The following is an 18341-nucleotide window of genomic DNA, read 5'->3' on the forward strand; positions in this document are numbered from 1 at the left end:
CAATTTTTTATTTTTTCCTCTTATATTTTTATTACCTACATATCTCTGCTTATCTCTCTAAGAATATTAATTATAGATTTAAAAATATTTTATTTATTTATTCATGAGAGACACACAGAGAGAAGCAGAGACATAGGCAGAGGGAGAAACAGGCTCCCTTTAAGGAGCCCGGTGTGGGACTTGATCCCAGGACCCTGGGATCACACCCTGAGCTGAAGTCAGACGCTCAACTCCTGAACCACCCAGGTTCCCCAAATTATAGGTTTTTTAAAAAAGATTTTATTTATTTATTCATGAGAGATAGAGAGAGAGAGAGGCAGAGACACAGGCAGAGGGAGAAGCAGGCTCCATGCAGGGAGCCTGACGTGGGACTCGATCCCAGGTCTCCAGGATCACTCCCCACCCCCCACCCCGGGCTGAAGGCGGTGCTAAACCGCTGAGCCACCTGGGTTGTCCCCAAATTATAGATTTTTAAAGCAGTCTCCCTCTGTTTCCAATTGCCTTTATTTCCCCAAATTCCATTTATGTACGTGTGTATATGTCTTCACAGAGGAAGCTCAAATGTCTGGTAATCCTTGCCAATATTTAGGATAAAGCACTGAACAGCTGACTGGAGGCTCTGTGTATACGGGTGGGGTTTGTCCAGGTGGGTTTCATTCTTGAATGTCTAACTGGGCCGTTTTCCGATGAGCCTGCAATGTTAATATATAAATCTTTTCTCTGTGGTTGAGCAGTTCCCTAGAAAGGAGTCTTCTAGGTATCATAGCCTGTCTGCCATGTTCTGGTAGCCCGCTGGGATAATCCTTCTCATACAGATTTTATTTTATTTTTTTAAAGATTTTTATTTATTTATTCATAGACTCAGAGAGAGAGGGGCAGAGACACAGGCAGACGGAGAGGGGAAGCAGGCTCCATGCAGGGAGCCCGATGTGGGACTGGATCCCAGGTCTCCAGGATCACACCCCGGGCTGCAGGCGGCACCAAACCGCTGCGCCACCGGGGCTGCCCTCATACAGATTTTAAACCAATCGTCCTGTATTTAGTTCCACCCACATCCTTACTCTCAGAGACACCTAGTGTCTCCAGTTCCTAGGACTTCTCAGGATGGCATACGCTGTTTCAATTTGCTCCTGCATTTCCTATATGGTTGGCTTTGGTGTCAGCTTCTTCTGGTATACTGGGTCTGCTACTCCTTGTCCACCTGCTTTTCAGATTCCAAATTATTGATGTCCTTTTGTCTCTCTACTTTTGTGATTCTATGCTCCGAAAAAACAATTTTAGAAGGTTCTGAAATTACTTAATTGGCCTGGGTGGCCGGTCTAAGTCGAGCCCCAAGCCCTGCACTGGGCACCTTGCTCAGCAGGGAGTCTGCTTCTCCCTTTCCTTCTGCTCCTCTCTCCTGCTTATGCTCTCTCTCTCTCTCTCTCTCTCTCCCAAATAAATAAGTAAAATCTTAATAAAAGAAAAAGTATTTTTAATTTATTATTATTTTTTTAGAAAAATTATTTTTAAAAGGTTCTAAAATAGAGATTGGGAAAGGAGTTAGCATTACTAAAAATCTGCAATTTTTATCTTTCTCTAAACAATAGGTAAAACTAAAACCTAGACCTTCACTATTCAGTATGGTAGCTACTAGCCACATATGGTTATTGGGCAACTGAAATGTGGCTAGTCAAAAATAAGGTGTATTACACTTAGAGCACAATACACTTTGGATTTCTGATATGGAGTATGAATAAAAGAATGTAACACATATCATTAGTATTTTACAGTATTGATTACATATTGAAATTAAGGTATTTTATTTTAATTAATTAATTTATTTATTTTTAAAAATTTTATTTATTTATTCATGAGAGACACAGACAGAGAGAGAGGCAGAGACACAGGCAGAGGGAGAAGCAGGCCCCATGCAGGGTGCTCGACACCAGACTTGTTTCTGGGCCCCCAGGATCACCCCCTGGGCTGAAGGCGGCACCAAACCGCTGAGCCACTGGGGCTGCCCGAAATTAAGGTATTTTAGATATATTGGGTTAAATAAAATATATTAGTAACTTTAACTTCACTTTTATTTTTACTATTTAAAATATGGCTTCTAGAGAATATAAAATTACATATATGGATTGTTTTCCATTTCTATGGGACAGCAGTGTTCTAGATAACAAAAGATTAAGGATGTGTGTATAATTAGGTAAAGTGTAATAGTGTCCTTGATGTACAGGAAGAAGAAAATGGAACAAGGTTAAATTTGTTAGAATAAACTATGATTAGATATAAAAATTAAGAATTAAGGATAAGCTGAAGAATTAAAATACAATATATCCCTTCCAAACACAAGAAGAAAAGTAAGAGAATATAAAAAATTTCACTAGTCTAGCAGAAAACAGTAAAAATTTTTGAAAGGGAAAAGGTGAAAAATTTATTAAACAGAAAAAAATAAAAAGATATTAATACATTAAAATACTTAAGTAACCACTCTTTATATATGAGGATTAAGTTGGCCAGTTAAATTCAGAGATGATCAGAATGGGTAAAAGCAGATGACCAAACATAAGGTGTTTTTAAGACTCACATCAAAACAGAACCAAACAGAAAGGTTAAAAATAATATGATGAACAAACATGTACTATGCAAATATTATTCAAAAGGAGTTGGTGTAGCCATGCTAATATCAGACAAAATCAAGGTAAAGAGCATAAATAATGAAGGAGTAAAAGGACATTATATTTTCTTATTATACAATAAGGAAAGAAACAATTCACCAAGCAGATACAACAATCACAAAACTCTATTAACAGTACAGCAAAGATTGATGGAATTATGAAGAGAAATGAGCACAACTCATAACAGAAGGTCTTATTTCATTTTTGTTTTTTCTTTTCCTTTTATAAATTTTTTAAAAATATATTTTTTTGTTTTTTCCCCCTCTTTCTTTTTTGTTCATAAGAGATTTGAACACATTTTTTTCTCAGACACTGATACATTTGGGTAGGCAATAATATAATAAGTATATGGATAATTTTCCCACAAAATGATTAAGCTTAGTCTAATATGTGTAACAAATTCAGAGCAAATATATTTTTAAGGTACTCATGGAATAATTATGAACTAGTATCTGCATGCCACAATAAAGAGGTTATCAGTCAACATCATGCAAATTGTGTTCTTTGTAAATTAAATTAGAGATTAACAATAAAAATAGTATGAAATCTCCCACATGTTTAGTACTGTAAAAAGTCACTCCTAAGTAAATGAGTTAGAAAAGATAATAGATGGAAATGACCAAATATTCAGAACTAAATGATAACAAAAAGTACTACATGTCAAACCTTGTAGAATAAAACAGAGGTAATTCTAAATTTTAAGGTATTTATTACAAATGATAGATTTAGAATGAATTGAGCGATCAGTACAAGGAGCTAGAAAAGTCTAAGAGAATAACATAAGAACAGTGGGGAGAAGAGTAAAAATGATGGAAGTTAACAAAATAGAAAACAAAAAAACAAAACCCAAATGGTGGCTCTTTGAAAAAGAAAAAGTAACAGAAAGATAAACTTCCATCAAGACATATCAAGGAAAAAAGGAAACAATCACAAACAGGCAATATTAGAAACAAAAGTTGGCATAACTAGAAATAGAGTAGAAAAATTTAAAGATAGTAAGAGAACAATAGAACAACTTTATGTCAATAGAATTGAAAACATGGAAGAAATGGATGCTTTTTGAAAAAAATGTGAATAATCAAACTTGCCCCAAGAAGAAATAGAAAGTTTGGAATAACCAACAATAATTGTATAATTAATCAAACATCTCCCCTTCAGAAGACATGAATTTTATAGGAAGGTTTTACTGATGCTTTAAAGAACTGCTTCAGAGAATTAAAACAGGGATTTTAATTTTTGAGGCTAGTATGTTCTTGATACTAACCAAACAAGGTCAGATCAAGAAAAGAAAATGATAAACCAATTTTGCTGGTAGCCAACTTCCAAGGTGGTTCCCCTTGACCCTCACCTCCTGCTATTCATATCCTTCTGTAATATTCCACCACAGTGAATGATGGCTTGTCTGTGAGTCCAATAGGACATGATGGTAGTGACAGTGTGTAACTTTGGAAGCTAGTTCATTAAAAAAGAAAAACCACATTATAGTCTCTCTGCTTTGTCTTTTCAGATAGTTCACTCTAGAGGAAGGCAGTTCATGTCATAAAAATACTCAAAAATCCCTATAGAGAGATCTGCATAGTGAGGAATTGAGCCTTTTGCCAACAGCCAACACAAATTTGCAGTTCATATGAGTGAATCGTCTTAGAAGTGGATCCTCCAGCCATAGTCGAGCCTTCAGATGACTGCAGCACTGGACAATCGTCTTAACTCAACCTTATGAGAGACCCCAAGACACAACCACTCAGCTAAGTTGTTCCCATAGTCCCGACCCACAGAAACCGAGAGATAATAAATGTTTATTGTTTTACTAAGTTCATTTGGGATAACTGTTATTCAGTGACACAGAATTGATACAATCACTTGAGAACCTAGATGCAAAAATTGTAAATAAAATAATAGCAAAATGAATTAAGTAATGTATAGTTACAGTTTGTCCCAGAATGAAAGAATGTTACCTTAAGAAAGTTTATTAATGTGATTTACCACATAAAAAATTAAAGGAGAAAATATACGATTGTCTTAACAGATGAAGAGAAAGCATTGATAAAATTTTACATCCATTAGGGCTCCTGGGTGGCTAAGTCGGTGAAACGTCTGCTTTCAGCTCAGGTCATAGTCCCAGGGTCCTTGGATTGAGCCCCACATCAGGCTCCCTGCTTAATGGGGAGTCTGCTTCTCCCTCTCCCTCTGCTTGCAGTTCCCCCTGTTTGTGCTCTCTCTCTCTGTCAAATGAATAAATAAAGTCTTAAAAAATTTTTTTTTACATCCATTCATGATAAAATTTACCAAACTTGGGAATAGAAGGAAACTATTTGAACATGACCAAAAATCAACAGCAAGCATATTCGCATTGCACAATTTTAGGAGCATTTCTTTTAAACTCAGGAATAAAACAAGGATGCTTGCTCTCATCACTCCTTTTCCACATTGGAGAACCTAGCCTATGGAATAGTAAAAGAAAAAAAGAAGAGCTGTAATAATTGAAAAGGAAGAAATGCAAATGTTTTCTATTGCAGACTACAAGTATCTACATAGATAATTCAAAAAAATTTACTGATAAAGTAGTAGAAATATTAAATGAATTCAGCAATATGGCTGGACACAAGGTCAACAGAGAAAAATTACTAGTCTTCCTACTCATCAATCATGACCAGTTAGAAAATGTAATGGGAAAAACAAAGATCTCATTCATAATGGAGATAAAGTATGAGGCATCCAATGATTAATCTAATGGAAGATAGGAGATTTTTTATGGAGAAAATTATAAAGCACTGTGGGAAGTATACAAAAGAAGACCCGAATATAAATGAAGAGACATATGTTCATGGATCAGAAGACTCAGTGTCCTAAACTTTCCAGTGTCTCCCAAATAATCTATAAATTCAACTAAATTTCAATTAAAATCTCAATGAAGTTTTTAAAATGATATTTGACAAGCCAATCTTAAAATTCATATGAAGAACAAGATAATTTTGGAAAAGAACACAAGGAGGTGGGATGGAAGGAAGTCTTAACCTACAAGATAACAAGACTTAGTGGTGTTAGAAGGGAATAGTAATTAAAGAGTGGGGTGGCGATCAGAACAGAGAGCCCAGGAAGAGACCCACGCACATATGGAAATACTAGCTGGCATTTTAAAACCACAGGAGAGATAAATTGCTTTTAAAAATAAGTGATGCTTGGAAAATTGATTATCCACATGGAAAAACATCAAATTAGATTCCCAATCCCATACTCCAAAATAAATAACCAGAAAGCTAATATTTAAAACTTTTAGAAGAAATATGGAAAGCTCTTTATGACCTTTGGATGGGTAATGATTTCTTAAATAGGAGACAAAAATCAACCAAAAAGGAATGAATGACATATTGCCTGTTTTTAAATGAACAATATCTTTTTTTAGGGTACCTGGGTGGCTCAGTTAGTTAAGTGTCTGGCTCTTGATTTGGGCATAGGTCATGGTCTTAGGGTTGTGAGATCGAGCCTCATGTTGGGCTTTGTGCTGGGTGTAGAGCCTGCTTGAGATTCTCTTTCTCTGCCTCCGTCCCTTTCTCCACCCCTGCTTTCTCCCTCTCTCTAAAACAAACAATGTCTTTTCAAAAAAGACACCTTAAATAAACTTGAAGACAAGGCTCAGACCAGGGGAAGGTATTTGCCACACAAAGAACTGACAAAAGATTAGTATCTACAATTTATAAAGAAATCCTACAAATCATATAGGAAAGAGACCAACAATACAACAGAAAAATATGCCTAGACTATGAAGAGGCAATTAAGAGAAAAGGAGATCCAAATGGGCAACTTCAGTAATAAGTGGGAAATAAGGGGCACCTGGGTGGCTCAGTGGTTGAGCATCTGCCTTTGGCTCAGGTTATGATCCCAGGGTCTTAGGATTGAGTCCTGCATTGGGTTCCCTGCAGGGAGTCTGTTTCTCCCTTTGCCTGTGTCTCTGCCTCTCTCTATGTGTCTCTCATGAATGAATGAATGAATGAATGAATGAATGAATGAATGAATGAATGAATAAACAAATAAATAAAATAAAAAAGTGGGAAATAAAAATTTAAACTACTTGAGATACCATTACACACCCATTAGATTGGCAATAATAAAAAAGGGGTACTACAGGTATTTACAAGGATGTAAACAGAAATTCTCACAGTCTGTTGGAGAGAGAGAACAAATTGGTATGATCGCTTTTAAGAGCAATTTGACAATGTCTAATAAACTTCAGATGTGCTTGTCCCTCAGCTCTTCAATTTCTAGAGAAATCCTCAGATGTGCACAAGGAGGCATGTATAATATACATGGGTAAGAATTCATTACAACATTGCTCATATTAGGGAAAAACTGGACATCATATATATATCCATCAACTGGAGAATGAATAAATAAAGGGGATACTACAGAGCAGTGAAAATGCTACACGTGTAAACTTGGAAAAATCTCAAAAATGTAATGTTGAGAAAAAAACTCACTTTGTAAAATGACATATAGTGTGTGATACATTTTATACGAAGTTGAAAACATGGCTATTATATATAGTTACACATATCTATTATACAGTATAAACATACAAGGGAAAGATAAATATCAGAATTCCATAGAGCTGGGCATTGGGAGCTTACATGTGAGATATGTTAGTGTCTTTACTTCTTTGTTTGAACTATTATAGTAAAAATCATAATAATCCAGATCTACGTGACTGTTGGTTCCAGGCCGGATGACTCCTGAGTTCCTTGTGTGTATTTATTTCATGACGCTGGGGCTCCCCCTAAATCCCGGGCTCCCTCAGGATCATTGTCTTTTTCCTTTTATATTCCTCAGGCCTAGCATAGTGTAGATGGTCAACCGTGTTTGACTGGGTGTAAATGGAGGAGGGGAGTGCAGAAGGAGGAAGGTTGGGATGAGGATGAATGGAGACACAGAGACAATGCTTTGACTGCCTGCATCTGACATGCTCTCCTGTGGAGAGAAGTAGATGGACTCTGGAAAAGCCAGGGACAAGAGCCTAGCTGGCCCAGAGCCATGACTGGAAGGAGAGAAGTCAAGGATGTTTCCCCAAGCCTCTTACCTGAGGGGTGGGGATGGTGAGTAACCACCTGACATTGGATGTGTCTAGAAAGGGAACCTTGAAGGACACGTAGACTTAAGAAGATGATGAGTTTAATTTTAGACAGTGTTATGAGACCTCCAGGCATGATTATCCAGCTTGTACTAGAATATCTGGGTCTATAGCTTAGAAGAGAGGCCAGGGCCCTAAGAGTCAATTTGGTTGTGTAGGAGAAAGACAATGAGTAGTGTGACAGTGCATAAGCTTCCGCAGGGAGGGCAGACAGAACAAGGAGGACTGGTGGCTGCAGACAGACTCTTGGGAGCATCAAACATTTTAAGGCCTGAGTGGAAAGAAAGAATCCAGATGAGGAGGCTGATGAGAGTCCAGAGAAGGGAGAGAACAGGAGAGGCGAGGCAACAAGTCTTAGGAAAGAGAGTGGGTCAGATAAGGAAGAAGGGTCTAGAAAGAGAAAAACTGAATAGGGCCCTTTGAATTTGGCAGAAGGAGGTCAGTCGTGGTCATTGGAGAGGTGGGAGGAGAAACAGATCACATTTACCCTGAGCCATGGTAAGCTGAATGTGAACAAATATAGAAGAGTGATTTTCTAGACCCGCTTTTTCCAGATGTCTGGATATGAAGGGTGGGGAGAGACAGGTCACTGAAATCATAGTCGGGCTTGGGGTTTGGACATAGTTGGCTCTGAAAAAACTCAGGGAGGGAATCTGAAGAGAGAGAGGTTTAACATGTAAGAGAGAGGGGGACAGAATTGACGAATCAAAGTTTTGGCAGAAATGTAGGAATGTGCTACAATGATACTAATTGATACTAGGAATGCTGATGCTAGCAAACATTTATATAGAGTACCTATTATGGACAAGATGCTCTTCTAAGTGCTTAACATAACTTTAACTCATTTAATGCTTATAGCAATTTTGTGAGGGAGGTACTATCATTACCTCCATTTTACAGATGAGGAAACTGAGGCACCGGAAGGCCAAGCCATATCATCATTACCATTTCTTGAGCTATTTTTATTTATCAGGGGTATTGCTGCTGACCACAGCTCTGTAATGTATTAATAGGTCAGTTCTTCATAGTAGGTATAGTAAGAACACAAAGGCAGTAAGACAAGGAGAGTTTGCCTTGGTCTCTGATTTTGGAGGGAAGAGGGGGAGTGTGGATGTGGACACAGAGGTGGGTGTGGGCTTCGAAGAGAGGAGACAGGAGGTCAAGGCAGTTTAGGCCAAAGGCTTTGATTTCTTTGGCAAAGTAGAGAAGGAACACGTTTGTTGTGGAAAACACAGGTAACAATAAAATAAGAATTCCAAGCCCTTGCCATAACTACTTTAGGCATTTTGTTGTGTTTCCTTCCAAAATTCTTCTAAGCATACATATTCAGGCATAAATACATATCTGGGGAAGTCAGTCCTTCCTTCTGATGGAGAGAATAAGAGTCAAAATAAACAAACCCAACAGAATCCAAACCCTGTAATTTTGGAGCTACAATCAGAACAGCTCTGTATATAGTAGATAGCTGTTTGACCTCTTTCCCCTCTCTTGAGAAATCTCTCTACAGGTTTTTAGTTATGTGAGTCCTGCAAAGACCATCTTCTGGGTGCTAAGGTTTGTGACTGGAAGAACCAGGCTGTCTTGCACAAAGTACTGAAAGGTCACCTTTGCAGTAAAGCAGCAGAGATGCATCTCTGCAGACTGTTTCCTTGGAGGGATGTTTCAGACCTAAGTATGAATTACGCTTAATCCTAGTGGCAGAGTAACATACCTATTATGAGCCAATTGCATGTAAAAACAAAAACAAAACAATATTTATATGTGTGTTCTTGTTTTTGTTTCAAGGTAGATTGCCCTAGTTTAAGCAAGAGAGTATGTGTATGTGTGTGTGTGTGTGTGTGTGTGTGTGTGTGTGTGTGTCTGTGTTTCTTTTCTTCATTGAGGAAGTATCAAAACACATTCTGGCTTCTGGGATGCAGTCCCCAACAGAAATGAGGGTGGGATTGGATGGGGCTTCTTGGAATCACCAAAGGGAGCATTCAACCGATGGGTGCCCAGTGAGTGGCCCAGTTGTCTGGAGAAATGGTGTGGGGTAGGACAATCCCCTTTGTATATGGAAGGCGTAGAAGACTGGCTAACAGATCCCTGGGAGAGGATGTAAGGGAGATGGAGGTGCATGGCTCTGACTCTAGAAGTGGAAGGGGCTGGACCGTGTCCTGACTTTGGGTCAGCCTAAGGAAAAGCAGGGAGAACGATCAATGGAGCCAGTCACCCAGACTGCACGTTTCCAGCTTGTCTTCCAGAAGTACTTGTTCAAGCAAGAAGGCTGCTTTTATAAAGATAGAATCTTGCTCTACACAGTCTTCACTTATAATATATTGTAAATATCTTTCCATATTATCCAGTATTCTATGTTGTGGTGCTTCATTGCGGATGGACCATGGCTTATGAACTAGCCCCCTGTGTTGGAAACTCTCAACAGACTGAACCTCCTTGGAGACCAAATGAAGACCATCTTGGGAGGTGGCCAGTGCTTTATCCTCCTGCTCCTACAAGGACCAGCTAAGTCAGTTCCTCCATTGCTCACCTCTCAACACCTCCCTGTGTGGTTCCGGACCACCTGTTGAAGCCCCAGCATGCCTGGCTCTGAATCTCACAGAATTATCGAGAAAAGGAGGCCCAAGCACACTGAGAAAACACCGAGGCAGAGGCATGGCTGGTATCCCAGCACAGAGCCCCATCCTCCCGCAGTTACAGTCTTGGCTGAGTTGAGCCCTTTCCTCACAGTGTTTGGCTTGGATGCTAGACTAGGTGAGTCAGCTCTCCTGGCACCCTACTTCGAGTCAAAGTCACATTGAGATGGGGTAGTTGCCAGATCAGTATAATTATTGGTCTCTCCCATAACCCAAGCCCTCCCAGCCCTCTCTCTGAAACTAGGTCCCAGAATGTGTCCTGTGACAATGTGGGCAGGGAGCTGACCTCCATCAGCTCTATAGTAGGTAGGAGCCTCTTGTGAGGACCTGGGGCCTGGGTCCTAAATGAAGGAAGCACTTTCCTCTATGTCTCCAAATTCTTCATCTGGGCTTGGGCTCAGAGCCAGTGAGCACACACCTCCCAGATGACACCACTCAGACCTGGTTGGAATCCCAGTTCCATCACTGGCTGTTTGGGTGACCTTGGCATTACATCTTTAAGGCCTAGAGATGAGTTTTCCTTATCTTTAAAGTGGAAACTACTATCTGTACTTAATGAACATAAAGAATTAATGTATATAAAGGTAACAGGGCCTTAAAATGAAAATTTTTACCAGGCACTAATATGTATTAGGGTTGTGAAAATCCAAAGTGAGATGCCATGTTACCTCATGGAGAGATTTTCTAAGGAAATAACCAAACTCTGTTCCAAGACTTTTGAAACCCCTTGCTCATGTTGAGACTCTGAGAAGGTAGAGAGAGAGGAGATGGGGGAATCTCCTTGAAGAAAGCTGTGTCTGGGAGTGCCACCTTGCAAAGGGTGAATTCCTCGTCCCATACCTTAGATCTAGCGAGGGTGAGTATGGGTGGAGGTGCTCCTCTGAGAGCACCATGTGTGACTGCTGCAGCTGAGGCATGCTTGCCTGGGCTTTGGTCCTACCTGGGAGATCTGGAAGGTGCTCCCACTAGCTGCTTTAGTGGGGCTGCTGTTACCATGTGGGGACCAGCCTACTACCCAGAGTTTTGGGGGATACAGAAGCCATGGGGTATGAGAACTGGCCAAAGGCTGGAGCTGTATGCCCAGAGGCAGAGAGGATCTCAGATGACCACCTGAAATGAGACTGAACTTGAGACGCATCCCCAGGTTAGAGAGAGCTTCAGGAGAAAGAGGCCGAGTGGGGAAGCTTTGGAGAGGGCATTAAAGCACTTGGTGAGAAAGAGACAGAACTTAACATCTGTCTGGCAAGAAAGCCTGAAGTCAATGTACAGCTGTTGCTGCCCCTTCCCCCGACTGCTCCCACAGACCGCCAGCAGCCGTAGCCATGGCAACTGGCTGGGGAGGCCGGTGGAAAAAGAGAGAAGAAGCCAACTCCTCTACATTGTCCCCACTTCAGGCTCCCAGCTGGGCAGGCCCCGGCTGGGGGAGGAGAGGACTGAAGGTAAAAATAAGTCTAGAGTTTTGATGAATACCTTGCATTAGTATTCTCTCAGGTCTCAGCTGAGACTGTTTGCAACCACAGACCCTGTCCCAAGAAGAAAGATATCAGGCCTGCTAGAGTTGTCATCCAGGCAGTAGGGTCCCTCCTGGAATGCTTTTGGTGAAAGGCTCTGTTGGGGCACGGTGGTTAGCCATGGGACACACACAACCACAGCCCCCCTTCTCCACTCACTCATAGGATAGGCTCCAGTTCACCGTGCCCTCTGGCCCTGACGCATCTCTCCAGCTCTTAGGTTATGTCTGAAGCATGTGGTCAGAATGTGAGGGTCAACTTCTTTTGGCTGGAGACAGTTCTTGCCACTGATTATCATGATCTTGATCTCCCTAGAAGAGAGCTGTCCTCCATGACAGGCACAGTCTTCCTAGGGGAGAGAACATGAAGTGTTTTTCCCATTGCCCAGGTAGGGGCAGTGCTGCCCCCAGAGTTTTTCCCACCAGAGTCCTGGTGGCAGGATGGAGCCAGACACAATCACTTGGACCAGTGAGGCGTTACAAGGCCTCATTGGCAGACTTAAGCTCCCTGCTCCACTGGTTGCTCATCTGAAAAAAAAAAAAAAAAAGTTAATAATAATGTGTATCTCCCTGAATTGAGGGTCTGAAAGGAAATCGTGTGCTAGGTTGAATCCTAGGAAATAGCTAACATTCAATCATTTTTTACTGTCCAAAAATGGCAATTTCAGATGGTTTGCCCTAATATGTAAACAATATTTTGTGAAGTCTAAATTGTTAGTTATTGTTTTAAACAAAACAAAAGCCTTCCATCCATGTTCCCTAATGAGTCTCCAGAATTCTGTTTGCAGGACCCGCTCAAAGGCACGGGTGATTTGTAAAGTAGCCAGGGCCCTGCCTGGCAGACAGACAACTCAAGACCGGCCAATGCGCAAGGTCTCCCGGTAGCCAGAGAGCTCCCTCTCACTCCTCTGGTCTTACAGCAAACACTAGTACAAACCACTAGCCCTTTCTACCCCAAACACAACACCCTCCTACAATCATATTTGGAAGTTTCATCATAATGTGTCCAATTACATGGACATTTATTATATTCATCCTGCTTAATGCTTGGTATATCCTCTCAATTCTGAGGACTTGGGTTTTTCAGGTTTGACAAATACTCATCCATTCTTTAAAAAATAACTCTTGCATCAGATTGAAATCTGCCTATGTTAAAATTAGAAACTTTTGTATCAAACTTCCCCCAACTATAAATGGAATTGAAAAATGATTCGAGGGGTTGAGAGGTGAGTGGATAAGATGAGTGAAGGTGGTCAAAAGGTAGAGACTTCCAGTTATAAATAAGTCATTGGGATGTAATGTGCAACAGGGTGACTATAGTTAATAATACTGAATTGCATTTTTGAAAGTTGCTAAGAGAGTTGATCTTGAAAGTTTCCAACACAAGAAAAAATATTTGTAACTGTGTGGTGACAGTCTAGTTAACCTAGACTTATTGTAGTGGTCATTTCACAATATATACAAATATCAAATCACTAATTGTACACCTGAATCTAATATAATGTTATATGACAGTAATGGGTCAATAATTAAAAAAGAAAAGATTCAAAGAGACAAATCACAGAAAAGGAATCCCAAACGGCCAGCAGACTATGTAAGGATGGTCAAACTACTAGAAATCAGGGCCATGCAAATAAAAATTATGATGAGGTCTAATTTCTCATCCATTAGACCGTCAAAATTCAAGTCTGAAAATATTAAGTCTTGATGAGGCTGTCAGGACATGGGGAAGCCATATACTGCTCGTTGGAGTATAAAGTGAAGAGCAATTTGACAGAATCTAGTAAAGTTGGGCATGTGCATATCCTATCACCCTACAATTCCACTTCTAGATATATGCTTGCAGATATACGCTTGGAAAGCCCTCACTCATGTGCATAAGACACATATCATTCATTACATTGTTTCATTGTTTCATGATAGCAAAAATTTGGAACTACTGCATAAGCCCATATATAAATAAAGAACTCTTTTAAAAATGTGGTAGAGTCAGTAATGCAAGCAAAGATTCTATAGCAGTCCAGGGGAATTAACTGGAGAGCACTAAAACATACTGTTGAGTGAAAAATAGCGAACTGCAGAAACTTAGTACATATACTATAATGTAAGTAAAATTTAAAGCTGCCTACAAAGCCTCATATATTTTGTATATATAACGGGCTGGAAAGAAATATTCAAATTCATGATGGCAATGGCTGCCCTAAGGAACAGGGAGGGGGCAAGGAATTGGGGTCAGAAAGACCATCAGCCTTATCTGTAGTTTCATTTCTTTGAAAAAAAAGTTACTTGAAGCACATCTGGTAAAGCAGTATAAATTGTCAGTACTGACTGATGGGAACACAGTAATTTTATTTTTGGTTCCATTTTGTAGTTTTAACATTTCTTTAAAAAAATCCCCTCTTCTGTTTTCTTCCTCTGGAACATCTATTAGAAGGATATTAAGAACTTCAGATTTTATTGTCTCAATCTCTGAAATAGACTAATTTGTATTTTCCTTTTCTTCTTCCAAAAGACTCCCTCAGCCCAATTTGCCAGTTCAGTAATTTTTGTAAGCTGTAATTATTTTGTTATCAGCCCATTAGCTTAAGTTTTTAAAATTTCCATTGGTTTTTTTTCTTTTTTTTTTTTCTTTTTAAGAGTTCTCATTGGTTCCTTTCCCTCATAGCCTGTCTCCTTGTTTCTTGGATGCCAGACCCTCACTTACTCCTCTGAGGATTTGGATTTTATTATAATCACTATGATTACACTTTGCTTCTGTAAGTTCTCTTTTGTTGTCCGTTCTACTTCTTTCATGGTGCTGTCACCTGTGCTGGCCCTTGGGGTTGAGAGGCCAAGTTGGGCTGTGTTGGTGCGGCTTGTCGGGAAGGGAATGCATGGGAGCGAGGGTAGGGAAGAGGAGGGTGGGCAGCAGGAACAGGTTGTGGCAGAGGCTGGTCTGGTGGGTGTGGGACTCTGGTTTCTGACAGGCACAATGCCTTGTCTCTCTGACCCAAGCCCACCTACACTAAGTTGCCTGGAGGGAGATGCCCCAGTGGCCTCTGACTGGCTGAGTGTTTCTATTCATGTGGGCAGGGGTTGGTTAATAGAGCCCAAACATTGCTCTTTTAGGCAGTTCTCCCTCTGAGTTGCCCTTGCCCCGTCCAGCTCCCAGGTGCTCCTTCCTCTGGCATGGTGCTTTCCTCTCCAGGTTTTCTTCTGTGTTTTCTTTCTTCCCATCCCATCTCTAATTCTCCAGTTTCGGATCCACCGAGCGACCCCTTCATGATTTTGAGTTGCAGATGAGTAAAGAATATCTTGTCTTTCATTTCCTAGGAATGTACCTTATTTATAGTCGCACCATCTGTGAATCTCAAGCTGAGAAAGAGAGCTTGGGGTTAGCCCTGCAGATCTGGGAGTCATTTGATCAACATAAAGCTTGAAGTAGGGGAGGGGAAAAGATACTGGGAACCTGTGCACAGAGAGAGGGAAAGTCAGCCAAGGAGAGAATTTACCTACTTACTAAGTTGGGAAAAAATAAGGAACCACTGGGAAGGAGACTTGAAGGGCAGAGGAGGGAGGAAGGGTGAAGACTGCAGAGGGGTGGCAGGAAGGGCCTTGAGAAGAGGTCCCAAGGCCAACCCTGAGGCTGCTGGTGGCCTCCGCGAGCTGCCCCCTTGGAGGGACAGGGCCAAAGCCTGCTGGAGGCAGGGCTGGGGGGGGTGGGGGGCGCTGGGGGGTGGCAGGCAGAAGTGGGGGGGGACCTGCAGGGGGTGAAAACCAGCCAGGAGGGGGCTCTGGTGGACCTTGGGAGATCTCCATGGACCTGAGGCCTCCTGATAATCCACAGGTTCAGAATCTTTCCTTTTTATAGGAAGCAGATGCAATTAGCGGAGTCAATAATTATTTCTATTTGTAATGTGTACAGCAAGAGGTATATTGGAAATGGTTGTAATTCCCCCTTATGAATCCATCTTTGTTTAGGAGCGATCTTTGTTTGCTTTTTTAGTTTTCATGAATAGGGGACACTTTTCCATTTGACATTGAATGATGCAAGAAATGTACAAGTAGGTGACACAATTTTTTTTTGTGACACAATTTTTGCCCTGGGGAAAGTAATAACAGGTGTAACACTTTCTGCCCTTGGAACAGGTACATCGCTGTTGTTCAGAGCTTGACCACGCTCTCCAGAAAAGACTCCTGTCTGTATACTCTGTCACCAGGAGAACCATCCCAGCTCTAAGATCCACAATGCCTAGACTAGTAAAGAAATCAGGCCTTTGGCAGAGGGCCAAATTACTGAGGTTAATATCTGGGTACTGCTTGGTACCATGAGAGGACATATAGGGTATACTAATCCTGTGACTGGACTCTAAGTCCTGAAACTGTCTTCTCTTTGCTATGTAAGAAGGACATTACTGCCCAGCCCAGAGAGGAGAGTCTTGCCTGATTTAGGCAGACTATTGAAATTGAAGGAGAGAAAGGGCAGAAAAGGGAGAAATTTAAAACAAGACCCTAAATACAAGGTCCCATGAGGGAAAGGGGATCATGTATAATGGACACAAGGTTTTTTTTTTTAATTTAGATTTAGTTGACATATAGCATTATATTAGTTTCAGGTGTACAACATGATCCAATACTTATATATATTGTGAAATGATCACTACAGCCTAATTAACAACCATCACTACACATAGGTACAAATCGTGTGTTTGTGTGTGTGATGAGAACTTTCAATATCTACTCTCTTAAAAACTTTCCAATATCCAATACAATATTATTCACAATAGTCACCATGCTGTACATGTCATTCCCATGATTTATTTATTTTATAGTTGGAAGTTTGTACTTTTTAAACCCCTCACCCATTTTTCCCTCTCTTGGGGTTCTTTTTTTTTTCTAAAAAAAAAAACCAAACAGCTTTATTGAGGTTTAACAGATAGTTGATAAACTTCATATTTGAAGTGTACAATTTGATAAGGTTTTTTTTTTCTTTTTAGTTTAGTCGGAATAAAATCTAGCATAAATGTACCACTTTGTTCTGGAAATAATGGCTCAGTGTCTTTGTTCTGACAGTTTCCTAAGGGCAAACCACAATTTGAAGTTGTCATTTTGGGTTTAAACTGCACAGAAAGACAGTGAAACTTGTTTTTTGTTTTTATTTTCTTTTTAAGTCTCCAGATCTTGCAAGGACATTTCTTCCAGACCAACAGGCAGATAGTTGTGGCACCTCATCCTATCTGAAACAAAGGTGGTTTAAATGATATCAGCCAAGTTTAGTGATCTAGAAGTCCCTGTTTATCTTTATGGCCTCAACTGCAGATGATGCTTGAATGCGGTGGTAAAAATAAAAAAGTTGGTGCCCATCCACAAACACTCTGAAACATGGGTGTTCACGAAGAATTTCCACCCTGAATAGCTGGTCTGGGATGAGTGGAAAGTAAGGGATGGCTGACTGTTCCTCAGATATACAAGACTTTCTGAGTAGTTACTGGTCTATGAACACAGTTTTGTGTTTAGTTGTCACATTGGGAATGCCTGGGTGGCTCAGTGGTTGAGCATCTCAGGGCCTGATCCTGGGATCCTGGAATCTGAGTCCCACATCAGGGTCTCCGCAGGGAGCCTGCTTCTCCCACTGCCTGTGTCTCTGCCTCTCTGTGAGTCTCTCATGAATGAATAAATCTTTAAAAAAAAATTGTCACATTCAGGCAGCCCGGGTGGCTCAGCGGTTTAGAGCCACCTTCAGCCCAGGGCGTGATCCTGGAGACCCGGAATCCAGTCCCACATCGGGCTCCTTGCATGGAGCCTGCTTCTCCCTCTGCCTGTGTCTCTGCCTCTCTCTGTGTGTGTGTTTCTCATGAATAAATAAATAAATAAATCTAAAAAAAAATTTGTCACATTGGCAAAAGGGTCTTCAGAGTCCCCACAGGTCAATCTGATGGCAAAGCTCTGAGGCCTGAGGACCACGATGCCCACTACCAACACCTTCTTGCCGGGTCTCATGCCACTTTTAATGTGCTCACAAAATGGGAAGTACCACAGTGCCTTACTGCAGAGTCCAAGGAGTTGTTTAAATGCCCATCACCTAGTTTCACCACTGCGTGGCGGTGGGGCACAGCTCAGGCCATCCTGTCACACTGCACTGCGAGGCGCGGAGGTGCAGGGAGGGAGAGCCGCCAGGAGGAGCTGGGGGCCGGCGGTGGCAGTGGGACGCAGAGCCCTGGCGGGGATGAGGCGGTCCCGCGCCCGCCGGTGGGCGGGGTCGAGGCTGGCTGCGAGCGCGCTCCTGCTTGCCGAGTTTGATATCTGGCCGTACTTGTGATGGCATCACCACTATCAAGATAATGAATGTATCCATGACCCTCTAGGTTTCCTTGTGGACCTTTCTTATTTTCCCTCTCCCCCCTGCGCCAAGACAATCATGGGTCTGCTTTCTG

At 41.1% G+C, this 18341-nt stretch overlaps 1 pseudogene; it reads right to left on the reverse strand.

Moving 5' to 3' along the window:
- Nucleotides 1–17170: 17170 nt before the first annotated feature.
- On the reverse strand, nucleotides 17171–18032 carry LOC129498357 (galectin-related protein-like; annotated as a pseudogene).
- Between the last annotated feature and the right edge of the window lie 309 nt (nucleotides 18033–18341).

This window comes from Nyctereutes procyonoides, unplaced genomic scaffold (genome assembly GCF_905146905.1).
Source record: "Nyctereutes procyonoides isolate TBG_1078 unplaced genomic scaffold, NYPRO_anot_genome, whole genome shotgun sequence".
Taxonomy (NCBI): Eukaryota; Metazoa; Chordata; class Mammalia; order Carnivora; family Canidae; genus Nyctereutes; species Nyctereutes procyonoides.